This window comes from Schistocerca nitens, chromosome 8 (assembly GCF_023898315.1).
Source record: "Schistocerca nitens isolate TAMUIC-IGC-003100 chromosome 8, iqSchNite1.1, whole genome shotgun sequence".
Taxonomy (NCBI): domain Eukaryota; kingdom Metazoa; phylum Arthropoda; class Insecta; order Orthoptera; family Acrididae; genus Schistocerca; species Schistocerca nitens.
This window is the reverse complement of record NC_064621.1, coordinates 638,292,754-638,307,644: the sequence shown is the minus strand read 5'-3', so window position 1 is coordinate 638,307,644 and position 14,891 is coordinate 638,292,754. Positions and strand designations below refer to the sequence as shown.

The window sequence follows — 14,891 nt, the reverse complement described above, 5'->3', positions numbered from 1 at the left end:
CGACGAGCTCGGACAGATCAACCGGTACGCGGAATGTAACACAGTCTGTGTGTGTCCGCTACCCGGCCGGCCACGTATGTCTCAGTCCACTCGTGAGTGGAGCGAGCGACAGCCAGCAGCACACAGCTTCTCACCATCGTGCAGTAAAGAAGGAGCGGGAGGTTAGCGATCCGAGTACGAGGGAGCCGCGGCGGCAGTGACTGTACAACGCGCGCTGCAGCGAGTGTACGCGTGTCAGCGTGGCGGGGGCGGGGGCGGCCGCAGCGGCGCGGCCAGCCGCAGCCCGCCCCCGCACAGTGGCGGTTCTGCACGAGTCCTGCCCGCCTCTGTGTGTCGTCGCCGACTACTGCAATACAGTGCACAACTGCAGACCTTACCTCGCCACTGTCGTGGTACCGACGGAATTGGGTGGCCCAGTTGTAGTAGACGGACAAAAATATGGCAAGGCCGCGACAATTGAACGCTCGAACGTAAAGGCAGGCGTTAGCCGAGGTCGCAGTTGCGCTGTCGTATCGGACCACGGACGACCTCAATACGTTTGTCGTGGCCAGAGCATTGTCTAAGCAGTCCGGGCTGAGTGAGCTCCCACGTGAGAAAACTGTTTATGCTCGTACGATAGGAGCCGAAGTGTTTGCTGTTTCGAGAGCCGAGAACTTCATCTGCCAAAACACGATGCTGACGACAGTGTGTGCTAAGTGATCCGACAGACAGTCGCCGGTGAGGATTGTGACGAAATATAAAGAGGACAACAGCCGTCAAAGTCACTCGCGAGTTCTGTCAGCGCCGAAACAACACGAAATGGAGCTCCAAAACAACCGAACTCCGGGGCCACCTGTAATTCCGAAACCACTCATCGGTAACACAAAAACTTGGGGTCGAAGCCATGAAACTTGGACTGTGGAACAATGGAAGAATGTCATTTGATCAGCTGAGTCTTGGTCCACAGTTTCCAACTTCTGGCCCAGTTTACGTCCCCAGAGTGAAGAATGGTGGGGGATCGACAAAGATTTGGGCAGCCATATCGTAGTATTCCGTGCGCACCGTGGCTATTTTGGGAGGTCACATGACTGCCATGTATTCGTCGATCAGGTCCATCCCCTGACGACGACGTTGCGTTCCAAGACGACACGTCCCCTGTCCACACAGACCCCATCGTCCAGGACTTGTTTCCCGAGCACGTCTTCCCTGGCCACCGCAGCCGCTAGATCTCAATATTGTTGAGCCTTTGTTGCCTTACTTTAGAAAGAAAGATTCGTTATAGCTGTCCACGTATATAATCGTTACATGAAACTGCCATTATTTTGCAGGGAGAATGTTACACCATTCTCATAAACCCATATAAGACCCGCGTTTACTCACTGCGAGACGGCTGGAAGGTTTTTGGTGTTTGCAGGAAAGGTTCATTATCGTTGCCCATCTACATCATCGTAACCTGAAATTGCCATTATTTTGCAGAGAGAATAGTACAAAAATATGTTGAAAACTATATAAAGTGTAGGACCTGTGTTTATCCACAGCGACACGACTGGAAGGTGTTTTGCCATGGTGGTGTGTCGGGTTTATGATATTTCCATATTGTTGTCCAATCCCTGTAGTTTTTAGTATGAGGGAGAGTGAAGAGCAATAGATTTAATTATTAGTACAGTCACACTCGATACACTAGAATTGAGTTTGTTCACGACTGAAGGTCTCGAGTGGGGTCTTGTACAGAACTCAAACGTGGACGGTGAAGAATTCGTACTAGAAGTTTTTGAAATTTATCTATTTATGGCAGATTTAAAGACCTGTTACCTGATGTTTGAAAACGGGTCGTACGTCTTACAATTTTCATCTGTCATATTTTTGGTAGTTTTTTCGTTTTTATCTGCAACATTTGATGAACTATAATACTATTTTTAAAAAATAACGATAAAGTAAGGTTAAAATATAAATAAAAGTTCGTTGTTTTAACAAGACTGTCAAAAGATTCTAGGATAGATAGAATTTGTTAGTGCGATCATCTATTGTTCAAATGGCTCTGAGCACAATGGGACTTACCATCTGAGGTCATCAGTCTTCTGCAACTTAGAACTACTTAAACCTAACTAACCTAAGGACATCACACACATCCTTGCCCGAGGCAGGATTCGAATCAGCGACCGTAACGGTCGCACGGTTCCAGACTGAAGCGCCTAGAACCGCTCAGCCACAGCAGCCGGATCATCTATTGTTAACTGGTGGTGAATACCTAGGAGTGGTTTCTTCGAGCTGTTCACCGCGAATCACAACAGTATAGTTTATTTATTAGTAGAGAAATGGTGATGCTAATCCTATGCATTAACATAGCTAATCATCTGTGTACGACATTAGGTGCCTTTCTGGCTACATCGTTACATTTACTCTAGTATTCGCTATCCTTGACTGACAGGTACAATTTGTCAGAGCATTTTGCCACGTTACGTGTCACTGATAATGCTAGGTGTCTTGTTTGCTTCTACATCTCGTCTTCCTGCTCCTCTCCAGTGTCACTGCGGGTATCGCTGTCCACCCTCTGCAGATTGTTGTTTCGTTGCATATGTCGTGCCCGCAGATACTCTTCATGTAATACTGTTTGTTAATGCATTTAGCTCTCTGCCCATTGTTCTCCGTCTCTTATTTCTGTGTATACTGGTGGTCGGAAATTCTCGTTACAGACTTAAAAGACTTTTAGAGGGAAGTGAGTACATCGTGTTTTGAATAGGAACCCGTGTCCGGAAAAGTCATCCAACGAGACTACAGAGCGTCAAAGTTATAGGCGCTGGCGTCTGTAAATGTACGTGTACACGGGGTGATTCCGTGATGATCTTACAGACTTTCTAGGATGATGGAGAACGATAAACGTATTAATTTGAAGTAAGGATTTCTCTACCGGAAACGAAACAGTCGAAAGTTATAAACGAAAACCGTTCTGATACCTCTGACAGTTGAATGCATGTACCTGTTCTTGTGTTGCGAAGAGTGTAGGGCTGGTAACTTTCAGTGGTGGTAGTGTGGACAGAAACGAGAAAAAATGTCCAGTAAACGTGGGCTCTAAAGTGCGTACTTCAGGAGGTATGAGCATTCGTTCATCTTCGCTAAGTGAAACACATATACTCTACTGAGCAAGTGTTCATAGCTGTTAAGGTACGCACTTTAGAGCCCACGTTTATTGGGCATTTTTTCTCGTTTCTGTCCACACTACCACCACTGAAAGTTACCAACCCTTCACTCTTCGCAACTCTTCGCAACACTGTCAGAGGAATCAGAACGGTTTTCGTTTATAACTTTCTTCTCGTTCGTTTCCGGTACAGGGATCCTTACTTGAATTAATGCATTCATCGTTCTCTATCATCCTAGAAAGTCTGTAACGTCATGACGGAATGATCCCATGTATACGTACATGTACAGACGCCCGCGCCTATAACTTTGACGCTCTGTAGTCTCGTTGGATGACTTTTCCGGACACGAGTTCCTTTCCAAAACACGATGTACTCAGTCCCCTCAACAAGTCCTTTAAGTCTGTAACGGGAATTTCCGACCACCCTGTATATGTACGTATGTTTTTGAGTAGTCTATGTGAAGTGTATGTCTACTGTTTGCGTACTGGCCGCAGAAGAAGACCGTCTGTTCTGGGGAACCTCCTTTCCCGCACGTGCAGGTGTCTTGAGACGCACACGGTTTAAATGCGTGGGATGATATCCGTGTACAGTTAGGAAATGTATCATAACGTGGCTGCGATACATAATTCATTGTAAACCTCTCCCTTATGTCGCGGTGCCAGTCGTGCAGTCAACATTGCTTTTGAAATGTGGCGCTAAACAAGTATCCCACGTAAATTGTTAGCCAGCTGCACTCGTATCCTAGCAACTGACGCCAGAAATCTGAGACGCCGGCGACTGTCTCGTTGCGAAAGTAAAGCGGCTTCCGTTGCCGAGGTGTACGGTCGTGGCGAGATGACGCCAGCGTAGCGGGGGCTGTCGGCCGGCTAATCAGCCGCATCTCAAACACACACGCTGGCAGGCGCGAGGCGCGAATCGCGTGAAATTGCCGCCATTACGCGGGCTGGATGGCTTCTTGCTCGCCGCCTGCGGAGAGCCGATTCGCGACGGCGGTTTTTTGAAGCCGCTGTAACGGGAGGAACGGCCTCGCGCCGACGGAACGCTTATACTGCAGCGCCAATTCTGCTCGCGCGCAACCTGTCCGGTGATTTGCATCACAGCGCCGCGCGCGCTGCATGCGGGCCGTGCTCTAAAGTGCGCGAGGTGTTACCCGCCAGGCACTGCTTCAAAGGGCGGCGACACACCAATCAACATCCAAAGCCGCCCCGCCGACGATCCTACAAGGGTCTCTCCAAAAGAAATGTACACTATTTTTTTAAAATCCATCTTTCATTCTACAGTGTGTAGATACATCCTTTAGGAACAATATTTTCATTTCTCCACATAATTTCTATCCCTTTCAACTGCCTTACGCCATTTGGAACCAGCGCCTGTATACCCGCACGGTAACATTCTGGACCGACCTTTTGGAGCCACTGTTTGGCAGCGTGTACAATGGAGTCATCTTCAAACTGTGTTCCACGAAGAGACTCTTTCAGTTTCCCAAATTCTATGACAGCACGTTGCTTGTGACGAACGTCGAAGACATGCTGTGACGGCGCCACTCACGGCAACAGGTTGAACTAAGTTTGAAAACAAGCGGGTGGGATGTATCTACACACTGTAAAACTTTCACACATGCAGAATGAAAACTGTATTTTTACAAAAATAGTGCGCACTTCTTTTGGAGTGACCCTCGGAATTGAGTCGGTAGTTACTGAACTTCCGTACCTCAATCGGCAGAAACGGAACTCTCAAACAATCGCTTTGATGTCCGCCTGCCTGTCTACCCCACTGTTACGAACAATTTTTCTCATGAGCAAGTTTCCGTATGAAGTTAAAATCGATATCACGTACTAAGGTTGCCTTGACGGTATAAGAAAATCAAGTTTCTAAATTAGTGATAGTCAACATGGTCGTTATCGCTGAACAGAGCGCGTTGCGTATTTCACGTTTTAAACCCTTCCCTACGTTCAAAATCACTATTATTGTGGAACCGGTGGGTTCTTAGAAAATTTTATTATTTTCAAGATACAGAAGTGGGCGGTAGTTATAAAAAGATGACTACCCTTGTTCGAAGTCAGTACAGTCGGAAGACACGACGATTTATGTCAACATATTTTGACACTCGCGAACTCAACTATCAAAACCTATATGGTACTTCCCGTTGACCAAGAATCGTGTAAATTGGCAGACGCAAGGGTTCAAAGTGGATGTAAAGAGAAATTCAGAAAAATGTTAAATTGTAATTTACGTCACAAGAAAAAGTATTTCTTTGTCATTTTTTATCTGTCTGCTTGCCTGTACATCAGTTAAAACCCATTTCACTCAGGAACAAGTTGCCCTATAAAGTTAAATTTTGTGCGACATACTAATGTCGCTTGGTCCCTTGGTGATTAAAGCACTTAAGATTTAAGTCAATGAAATCAAAAGACACGGTCACTTACGTCGCATATTTTGATAATCGCAAACTTACTCGCCAAAACCTTTAGGGTTCTCCCCGTTGACCTAGTATCATGAAATTTGTCAGGAAGCAAGGTTCTGCAGTACAAGTAAAGGAAACATTTCTAAAATTGTTAATTTCTAATTCTATTGTACGATACATAATATTTTTGTTGTCAGTTGTTATTCCAATGTCTGTCTGTCCGTCTGTTAAAAACTCTTTTTACTCTGGAACGGGTTCACATAGCAAGTTGAAATCTACGTCACATACTGAGGTCTATGGTCACATAGTGGTGTAAAAAGTTTAATGTCCGAAGCGAATGCAATTAAAAGATACGACCATTTATGCCTCATATTTTAACACTTGCAAACGCAATCACCAAAACCTATAGGGCACTTCCTTTTGACCTAGAGCCATGAACTTTGGCAAGAAGGAGGGTTTCACAGAAAAAGTAAAAAAAAGAGAAGAAGTCCAAAATTGTTGAATTTTAGTTATAACAAGTAAGAAAAAGTTTTTGCCATTAGAAGCTACATTGTGTTCACCTTCTGTCAAAACAATAACAGAAAAATGTTATTGAATGCAAACATAAAATGTAAGAAGTAATCATGTTTGAAGAGATATGAGCATTTGTTTACCTTCGATACTATGAAATACATCTCCTCTACTGGAAGCTCTTTGCTTTTGATACTTTGGCAGGAGGTAGTATGGACCAAAAGAAGGAAAAAATGTAGCAAACATGACTTTAAAACGAATATCTTAAGAGGTAATTTCAATAGAAGAGATGGTTTCACACTAGCAAAGATGAAGAAATGTTCAATCTCTTCTTTTTTTTCTTGTTTTGGTCAATATTACCTCCTCCCAGAAATGGAAAGCAAAGACCCTACAGTAAATGAGATCTGTTTCGTAGTATCGAAGATGAACAAGTGCTCATTCCTCTTAAGGTATGCATTTCAGAACCCATGTTAGTAAACATTTTTCACTTATTTCTGTAGAATAAATCCGTCCCTACGGTTGTCGGCGTGGTTCCCGCTGTGTGGCGTCATGTATATACAAATGACGTCTCCTGTCCCCTGCTGTTCAGACGTGTCTCAGGAACCACTGTAGAGATATTGGAATTCGAAGGACCGATATATTGCCAGTATCGATATCGATAACAGGCAAAAATCGTCGAGATCCTCGATTTCCATGATGGATAACCTATACGCATACGTAATTAAATTTGTACGTAAGCCTCAGTGCGTGGGTTCTACTCACACTTCACCATTTTTTTTTCTTTCTCTATGATTTCATCCCCACCCCATTACACACGGATGGCTGGGAGATGCTCTTCAGCCAAATAACATTATAAACAGTGGCTCACTAGTTTATAGTGAGAAGTAAGTAAAGCTGCCATCACTAAGAAGGTCGATCTCAACGTCACGGTCCTTTGCTAGGCATGGTTCTGCTGCGGTGGTATACTGTTATCTTATGCAGCCAGTCATTGAGGGACCTACAGTTAAACGTGCTCAACGAATGACAGAGCAACTCAGCATTTTTTCACACAAACATTGACACAGACGACAGAAGTGTTGACAAACAAAGGTCCTACGACCGACCAGGGATCGAACCCAGTACTTTCGAATCTGCAGTCTCGCGCTTTACCACAGGCCACATTTTAATTGATAAAACACGGGCCCTTTGCTGTACCTGATCTATACAAACGATTTCGGAGGCAATCTGAGCAGCCCTTTTAGATTGTTTGCAGATGATACTATTGCTTACTGTCGAATGAAGTCATCAGAAGTTCAAAACGAACTGCAAAATGATTCACATAGTACGCCCACTGTTAACATCTACACGGCGACAGCGGTCATCATCAACAAATACTCTTTCTTCATTCGACATACACATCAATTGCTAGCCCTGTGCAACTGCAATTTCATCGCAAGCAGACGAATCTCATTTCCATGTAAATAAGATTTCTTGTTAGTATATATTATTTCCGACGATACTCATCACGTCGTAATAAAGCAAGAAAACATAACTAGAGCTGCTGGGAAAAAGTAAAAGTGTCAAAAAAACTGTAAATATTTCCTGATGAGAGTGAGAATGCCCCCCCTCCCCCAACACACACACACACACACACACACACACACACACACACACACACACACACGCGCGCACATACATACAGACACAAAGAATATTATTTAGATAGATACGTTGGTAGCCTTGCAGCGCCTCACGGGAAACCAGTTTCAAGACCTCTTAACCAATCGCGGGGGACGTAAAAAATAATTGACTTCCACATTCCACAAATAAGGCATTCCGAGCGCGACCGAAGTGATTTACGGAACACATCCTGGAGTACAGAACATTAACTGCATCGCAGAAATGGGGAGGTGACAGATGCGTAAAAATAAAAGGAGAACGATCCACAGGGAGAGGAAAAAAGGCAGCCAAAGAGCTACCTGGCTGACTAATTAAACGACGGCCGAAAAGGACGCCGCGACGGGCGCGCGCAAATTGAAAACCTGATTAATGCGTTTCTTCTTACACACGCCAGTCACACGCAAAAACCGTGATTAATCAAAGCGAAAATAAACAGGTGACCGCGCCGCATTTCTCCGATAGCTATCAACAAGTAATTAAAGGTGTGCTATTTAATTCAGCGGCGGCGCTTTTATTACAAGTAAAAATCACGCGATTACCGCTTTCCTTCTGGCTGGCAACTTTTTTTCGCTCTCGGGCGCTGCTCGCCACCCGCGAATGAGAAATTATAGCCTCGTAAAGCTCCGGTCGGCAATTACCACGCTACGACGCCAAAGGCACGATTTCATCTCCGCTGCCCTGGGAACGAAACCTCTGTTGGGAAGCTGGGGTCCTACGGCACACTACACTAGCATCATCTTCAGTCCACAGCAACCGTGCAGGTTAACAGTGCTCTCACGAAACTGAGCTACTTACGCCACCGAGGGAGCATACAGCCTACCTCGGACGTTTCCACAGTATCTTTGTGACTGTACGAACTGCTGCCTCTATTGCTATGGAACTATCATTCTATGAAGGTAATCCCAAAAGTAAGGTCTCCTATTTTTTTTATAAGAAGATAGACCTGTTTATTTCTACAGCACTTTACATCAGTTTACAGCTTGAACATTTAGCTATTTTTCGACATAATGACCATTTCTGTCGATGCACTTTTGTAAGCGCTGTTGCAGTTTTTGTATGCCCTTGTCATACCAGCTCGTCGCCATGCTGTTTAGAAAGTTATGAACCTCTTCTTTCACCTCGTCTTCGGAGCTGAATCGCTGGGACCGCGATTAACGCTGACAGGTACTGTGAGACTCTGAAAAAACTCAAACGGGCAATTGAGAACCGGAGAAGAGGAATGTTGAGCAAGGGCGTACACATTCTCCATGACAACGCTCGCCCACACATCGCTCGGCAAACCGTTGCTCTCCTGCAACAGTTTCAGTGAAACATAAAATCACCCATCCACCCTGTAGTCCTGACTTGGCGCCCAATGACTATCACCTGTTCCCTAGGTTAAAAGAACATTTGGCCGGAAAGCGATTCAGCTCCGACGACGACGTGAAAGAAGAGGTTCATAACTTTCATTAAGTGTAGGCCGTGGGCCACTCTGTTCGACGTAAAAAATCACTCCGTCGTCAGGCCTCGACTGGCCTACCGGGACCATCCCACCGCCGTGTCATCCTCAGTGGAGAATGTGGATAGGAGGGGCGTGGGGTCAGCACACCGCTCTCCCGGTCGTTATGATGGTATTTATGACCGAAGCCGCTACTATTCGGTCGAGTAGCTCCTCAACTGGCATCACGAGGCTGAGTGCACCCCGAAAAATGGCAACAGCGTATGGCGGCCCGGATGGTCACCCATCCAAGTGCCGACCACGCCCGACAGCGCTTAACTTCGGTGATCTCACGGGAACCGGTGTAGCCACTGCGGCAAGGCCGTTGCACTCTGTTCGATGTCCGAAGTGGAATGTCCCATGCGTCTGGCTCCAACTACCACTCCGCGTTCAAAGTCTGTTAATTTCCATTATGACGTCGGAAACCTTTTCACGTGACTCACCTGAGGACAAAAGACAGCTCCGCCCATGCACTGCCTTTTTATACCTACCGCCATCTGTATATCTGCGCATCGCTACCCAATGACTTCAGTGTGTAACTAGCGCAATTCGAGGAGAATTACTTAATTCTGCACTTTTAAACTTCTGCTTGTTAGCAACTCGTATCAGTACACAAACTGATGTCGAATTCTCCACGTAGGAGCGAGCCTCCTTAAGTTCTGCCCCCCCCCCCCTTTCACCTTCGGTTAAACTCATCACTTTTGCACAGCGTATAAAGACAAAAATGAGCGTGACTGACGCAATGAGCGAGGATGGCATTGGTAAAGACTTACGAACAGCATTTGATGGGATCGGTGTTCAAACACAGCTACAAGTTCCGAATTTCGGTTTTACATGGTTTCCCTAAATCGCACGGTGAATGGAAGAGGAAGTCCTTCAAAACGTGCTCAGCTGATTTCCTTCCCCAATGGGAAAATTTAGTCATTCTCTAGGGACCTAGTCGTCGACATTGTGACTCATAATGTTCATTCCACAATAGTACTAGCATTTCGTCATTTTTAGTTACTTCTTAACAAACACACAGTGGACTTTGTCACGACGAGGGAAAAACTTGAAAAAGGTGCGTAATAAACCTATCCGGGCCGACGGGTCAGGTTCCGAGCAAAATTGCTTTCGCTGAAATGTTTAGCGAGTGCGGTTAAAACTGAGGCTTCGTTATCGCCGAGCCTCTAAAAGCTAACAGACCAAAGTAAACTGGCCCAGCAGGGGCACGCCATTCCGTGCTGGGTCGTCAGCGCGCCAAAAGGTGACGTCACCTAAGCTGGCTGGGAACAAAGAGTCGCTTACGTGACCCATTGGGTAAAGTACGCGCACCGTGCTGAAGGCAAATATCTGTGGTTTCTACGTGGAAATTAGTAAAGTCGCGTCAACTGCAACTTTCTGACACCCCTTGGAGGGTATTACATGGTATGGTCAGACTACTTACTTTCTCGTCTACGTGTTCTAATTTTCAAATCTGATTTCCTCAGCATCCATTAATTTCCTATGTCTCACTGCACTATCCTTGTTTTACTTTTACTGGTCTCCGTTTTCGAACATATATTAAAAAAACAGTAACTGCCCTACGTTCTTTTATCGTGTCTGACAGGATAACGATGTCATAATTAAATCCAAAAGAACTTATATCTTAAAACAAAAAAGGAATAAATGACCGTGCCTTCATGTTACATTCACTTAGAGGCTTGAATGTTTTACAGTTCCACGGGACTGCAGACGTTTGTGTTCGACAGAAATTTCGATATGATATCCGCACCTGTTTCGAGAAAAAGGGATCTTAACAGACAGGCAGAAATAATTTTTTGTATGATATAACTACAAATTAACAATTTTAGGATGTTTGTTTTTACTCGTGTTGTGAAACCTTGCCAACTTGCATGAATGTAGATTAACGGGAAGTACCTTGTAAGTTTTGGTGAGTGTCCATATCTTTCGATTGCAATGACATAATAGTTTCAAGTTTAAGACAGCCAAGAGACCGTGGGTCTTACTGTGTAACATGAATGTGAACTTGATACGCCTACTCATCCCTGAGAAAAAGACGGACACGCGGATAGTGAGACGGACAAAAGGTCATGCTATAAGTGTTCCGGTTTCACCGATTAAGTTGCGGAGCTCTAGAAAGAAAGAATCGGGTCTAACGGCCCATCGACGACGAAGACATTAGAGATCGCGCACGAGCTTTGTGTGTGTGTGTGGGGGGGGGGGGGGGGGGGCAGGAAACCAGCTGCGCCCTTTCAAGGAAATCATCCCAGCATTCGCCTTAGCAGTTGGAAAATGATGGGAAACGTCAATCTAGATGACCCAACTGCCAGTCTCTGACCACTGCATCACCTCGCCCTTCTGCCCGAACAGCACGCGTGAAAGTAGTCGTCAATCTTAATCACACACACTGCACAGCGTACGGCTGTCGTGGCCGCAGTCTACCGTGCCAACTGGGAGCGGATATCCGGACTGGAGCAGACCGCACATGGGCCGCACACGATTGGCAAACAGGAACAACCTCGTCAGGGAAGGGACGCGTGTTCCCGCAGGACCCCCCCCCCCCCCCCAACCAGTCAAACACGCCACGGCATTCCAACGGCGGCGACCTCTAGTTATTCCTCCGGCGAGGGAAGGGGGAATCCCCGAAAACCCGATTTGTCTCACCCGCCGGGCCCCAGCGGCTACAGACGAGGGTCGCGGCGCAGCGCGCGCCTCACGGGAGAAGGAAAAAGGGCTGGCGTGCGGCGCCGAGTTTTTGGGATCCTCTGGGGAAATAACGCGGCCGGCGGCGGCGGCGGGGGCGGCGGCGGGGGTCACAATCAATAGCGCCGCCGACTTGTCCGGCGGCGCGCCTCTCAATTACCCGGCACTCGCCGAGTGCTCTCGCGGCTTCGCCTCTCGCTAGTTACCGCCCCCTCGACGCACCCACGCATCCCCACTGTCCACTTCGAGCAGGGGGTGGCCGACTCCCGCCTCTTACTGCCGCCGTCCTGTGTCGGGCCACGCACAGTGACAGAGACCTCTCAGCGAGCAAAATACAGACGTCAAGACAGCTCAAAACCCGGACAGAGAACTCGACGCGAAGGGAGCGGAGTAACTGTGAAAAAGCCCGCATGGTACTTCAGCTCCATACTTAAAGATCATATACAACCACTCGCTCGTCGAAAGATCCGTACCCAAACACTGAAAAGTTGCACAGATCACACCAATATTCAAGAAACGTAGTAGGAGTAATCCAGTAAATTACTGGCCGCTATCACTGACGTCCATATGCAGCAGGATTTTGGAACATACGTCGTGTTCGAATACTATGAATTACGTAGAAAAGAACTGTCTATTACCTCACAGATTTAGAAAACATCGATCTTGTGAAACACAACTAGCTCTTTACACACACACACGAGATGTTGAGTGCTATTCATTCAAATGCTTCAAATGGCTCTGAGCACTATGGGACTTAACTGCTAAGGTCATCAGTCACCTAGAACTTAGAACTACTTAAACCTAACTAACCTAAGGACATCACACACATCCATGCCCGAGGCAGGATTCGAACCTGCGACCGTAGCGGTCGCGCGGTTCCAGACTGTAGCGCCTAGAACCGCACGGCCACTCCGGCCGGCAGTGCTATTGAGCTCTCAAATTGATTCCGTATTTCTAGATTTCCAGAAGGCTCTCTGTACCACACGAGTGGCTTGTAGTCAAATTGGGTACTTATGGAATATCGTCTCAGTTATGCGACTGGATTCGTGGTTTCATGTCAGAGAGGTCACAGTTCGCACTAACTGACGAAATATCGAGTACAACAGACGTGATTTCTGGCGTTCCTCAAGGTAGTCTTACAGGCTCTCTGTTGTTGCTTATCTATATAAACGAGTTCTGGTTCACCTCATAACCGTTTGTCGCAGGAAAGACAACTTATACAGACACACGACAACAGAACCGTTGCAGACCAGACGTCGTGGACCTGAAGGAGTGTATAGACAAAATATCCAGGGTGTTGCATAAAGAGTGCTCCCAGCGACACGGCAACGGCCACGAGCGACAAACGACTCCACAGACAATTCTAGTCAGACAGACGGCAGTAGCAGCCGTGACATTTCAGACGGTAGCAGCGCCGCCCAACACAGTCTACGGACTAAATATGTAGTGGGCGGAGTGTCACGAAAACGAGTATTCATTAGACCAGCGTTTCCTAAACTCCGTTCCACGGAACACAGATGTTCCGCTGGGAGTGAATAACAGCTCCGCGAAATTCTGTTAATAACATGGCGCGTTATGTTTCGATATTTTGACGATACTAATTACTTTTCTAATTTTATTGTGATTTCTGCGTAGCTACGATTTAAAACTGAAGTAATCACTGAATCAAACAAGTTTTCAAAATTTAAAAAGTCTACGAACCTTCAGAATAAACAAGGTGTTCCATTAAAGTACCAAGATTCTCAAAGCCTTCCGTCAGAAGAAATGATCTGGAACTCAGCATTACACAATAACATTAGATTGTAAGAGAAATGTACAAATAAGAGGGCAGCACACACAATAATTTCATGAATATCTTCGACCACAGTCCATGGTGATGTTTCTAGGAACTCTATTTTGGACTATCTGCTAAGTTGGTAAGTGATGGTTTTATTTACTGGCCACTACACTGCACAGCCACATGTGGCTGCAGGCAATATGATGGTAATTGGTAACGTAGGCTTTATTCTTCTTTCGTTTCCTTATTCAGAGAGAAAGGAATGAGGACCCTGGCTAGTATAATATTTCGTGTTTTCTTGTCACATATATGGCGATGAGAAATTGGAAATGACGCAACTCTCTTTTAACGATACAGTAATACGAACGCTAGCACACTTTAATGGCCTCTGTAGAGTACACAGCCACCGACTGAATTTTGTGATTTTCACTTAGAGTATGCAGTACCCATACACACGGCTATTGAACCTTCCCCATTGCTTGAAAAAGTGTCACTTCTCGAGTACACTGGCGTGGATAATTGGGGATTAACGCGTTTAGACCATCTTCAACAACGCCAGAAAAAACGATCCTTTTTAAATAGAGAAACAACTTTTTGCCGTGCTCGGTCCAATGGCATTATCCCATGCACGGCGCAAATGTTTCTGGCTCCTCTGAACTCAAACACAAACATATGTGGGAAATATTCCCATTTCTTCACTTGGCACTCCATTCTCTATCATCCACAGTTCCACTCACAATCTCGAAATGACAAAATGACGACTTTTAAAGCCAAATAGCAACAATGGACTACAAATAAAAAATGACAATCGATTAATAAACCCATAGCAACCAGAATACAAACATGCAAAAGAATAACGCTACAAACTTCTGTACCAACCTAATATATATGATCTTGCTAACTGTAGTCGAGCCTTGGTTTCCCTCTGCAATTTTTATCATCCCACACCGACCTCCAATAGCAAATTTACAATTCGTTGATGTCTCAGGACGTGTCCAGTAAACCAGTCGCTTCTTTCCGTCATATTGTGAATAAATGTATATTTTCCCTTCATTCCATTACGCATCTCCTCATTAGTAATCCGGTCCATCCATCCAATCATCAGATTTCACCTGTAGCACAACATTTCTGAAGTTTCTACTCTCCTCTTGGCTATTCTGTTTATCATCCACGTCTCACTTCTGAACAACGCCACACCGCGGTCAAATAACTTCAGAAAAGACGGACTAACACTTAATGTAATATTCGATGCTAACATATTTC

General features: G+C 45.7%; 1 protein-coding gene and 1 pseudogene across 5 annotated transcripts in view; both read right to left on the bottom strand.

Moving 5' to 3' along the window:
* LOC126198482 (transducin-like enhancer protein 4) overlaps positions 1-14,891 on the bottom strand; it is a 510,722-nt gene that overhangs the window by 480,013 nt on the left and 15,818 nt on the right. The window lies entirely within an intron of this gene.
* LOC126200071 (5S ribosomal RNA) lies at positions 9,379-9,496 on the bottom strand (annotated as a pseudogene).